We start from the raw sequence: 2,782 nt of genomic DNA, 5'->3' as shown, positions 1-2,782 counted from the left end.
TTTGCTGAGTCATGATGACTGGATTTGCCATGCTTGGAGTGCAGATCAGAGTGAAATATTTCTGTTCCTCTGTCTTCCACTATCTCCCAGGAATTTGCTCAGATTCATGTCCATTGAGTCTGTGATGATACCATCTTAAACTCTACTGCCCTTTTCTCCTTTCTATGCTATTAAATGAAAAAATCAAGGATGCTGAGCAGGTAACATCACCTGGATTGAGATAATAATTGTTAGAACTGGGGACACAATAGAGGCAAGGAGAGGAGTTTTTAATCAGATATAGGATCTTTAGAAAAATTACAATCTCAGTCTGTAAACATAATACTAGTGGTTTGAATTTTCCATTAGTTTCTTTATGGTTCTTTGATTGGTTGCTTAGCAGCATGCATCCATGGAAGTCCATCATCATTTCATTTCATACCTTCTCAGTGTGTTACAAAATGGAAAATTTAGTGTAGAATTTAGATAGATTTTTTTTGCCTGAGGTTGATGATCTTTAATTTCCATATTTTAATTGGTTAATGAAAGTTCACTAAGCATTTAAACTCTATATCCAATGAAGCAAATACATGTATTGAGTTTTTCTTTTTACCCTTTATCTTTTTATTCATTTGGTTATGAAAGCATGACCATAAACATATTTGCAAAACACATGATTTTTATTGTTCCTCATCTCATTTGACACCTGGAAATCTTTGTCTGGCTATTCTATGGCTATGGAAAATGTCCTGCCTTTTAAAATATTTGCCTTATAAGCTTTCTTTCAGCATTTGGCATAAATATTGCTATTTAGCCAAACTTTCCTTGGATCAAGTCGTATCTATTAGATTGATCCACTTGTCATTGAGTTCCAATCATAAATTTTTGGAATAGAAATAGCCTAAAGGAAAAGGACAAAATATCATCAAACCATTGCATCTGTTCTAATCCCAACTATTCAGGTTTTCAATTTCAAATATTTTTATTTTCATAGTAGCCACCCAATTGCTAGTTATTACACTTTAGCTCTTATTTTTAAGGTTCCAAGTTCCCATACATTTTTTACTTCTTTGAAATTTCAAGACTATAATAGTTGTGTGCATGAGGTGGAGGTGGGGTGGGGTGTGGGGGTAAGCTGTAAATCCATGTGGTTCTTTCCCATGCTCATATTCTTCTTTCTTTTGGTGCAAAAAGGGACACATGTTTTTAGTGAATGCATAGAAGAGTAGTTTATCTCTTCTAGCAGTTTAATAACTTAAATTCAGCAGAGGAGAAAGCTGAATAGTGTACTTTTGCTTTTTATCAATTTGTGCACTGGAAGTAAAAGTCGATCAGTCATGCCTGACTCTGTGTGACCCCACGGACTGTAGCCCTCCAGGCTCCTCTGTCCATGGGATTCTCCAGGCAAGAATATGGGATTGGGTTATCATTCCCTTCTTCAAGGGATCCTCCTGACCCAAGGATCAAACCCAGGTCTCCCACATTTCTGGCAGATTCTTTATTATTTGATTCACCAGGGAAGCACTGGCTTCAGACAAATTCATAATAGTGAAAGTAAAATGGTTTTGACTTTAAAGCCAGATCATTTTTACACATTTTGGTTTTTCTTTTCCATCTGAGAAAAAGTTTTTTCCCAGTATGCCATTTGTGTATCTACATTATTGATAATGTTAATTAATATTATTTCACTTTTGCTAAATTTTTAATAGATAACATTTATTGAATTAACAGTTCAGACCACTCTTAAGTTCATGAAATTGTTTCTATATTCCTCAAGTTTCCCAATTGTCCCCATCATTAAGACTATGTGATATCTTTTTGTATGTGAGAGAGAGAGAAGAAGAAGGAATGAATTTAGAGAGTCTATCCCAGAGAGAGAAAACTTGGGCCAGAATTGCATATCCTTTTTATTCTTCTTCTTATAATTCCTAGTCTCAGGAAACAGGAACTCTACTATATTTGTTGCTTACATATAAAAACTGCTTTATTAAATCCTGTTTAATAAATAAGTTCCTCAAAGAAAGAACTGAAGAAAGAAGCTAATAATATAATTTAATTTCACTAAGCCTCTCTTTTACAGATCCGTAAAAGGGAACATGCCCCACAAAGGTTAATCATACACAAAAACTCTGGTCCTAAAACATTTCTGTGTCTTAGAAATGTGTTTCAGCATTACAGAATCCTTTCAGTGACCTGAAACCCAAGACTTTGAAATGTGGCCCTGAAGAAATCCATTAGGGATGTAAAAGAAATCATCCTGAAAAGCAGAGTTTATGATTTTGCAAAGTTGATGCCGAGTCTGTCTCTCTTCTTAATACTTCTAAGGACTAGCTTCCTCAACAGAGCTGAGTTAATATGGGCTCTTGGGATGTCACCCCCTGGCCTCAATCATATTTCTGCCAAGCAGTGTGTTTTAAGTCTGAAGACTTTTAGAAAATGTCTACATGATGCAGTTCTAGAATTTTGAGTTCATTTGCTTTTCTCTAAATCCAGGGGTTGGGGGGAGCTTGAGAAATGGAACTCTTGGTTACAATTATACTGAAGCACAAAGGTGTCACATAGGAAGTGCAATGAATTTTAAAGTAAAATGCATATGACAGCTACCAAACAACATAGAAATATGTCAGTTAATTTTAAAGGAAACCTTTACAAAACTGCGATTTTTTTTTTAAATTTCAAGTCTTCAAACTTATATACAGGTTGTGGTTATTTTTACCCAATTAATCTCCCTACTCTTACTTGTTTAATGGGTCAGAAGGGATCTTAAAAGCCCCAGACTTATTTTAAATGTGGTTTCTTTTCT

This window comes from Cervus elaphus, chromosome 1, assembly GCF_910594005.1.
Source record: "Cervus elaphus chromosome 1, mCerEla1.1, whole genome shotgun sequence".
NCBI classification, from domain to species: Eukaryota; Metazoa; Chordata; class Mammalia; order Artiodactyla; family Cervidae; genus Cervus; species Cervus elaphus.
Note: the sequence above shows the minus strand (reverse complement) of the source record.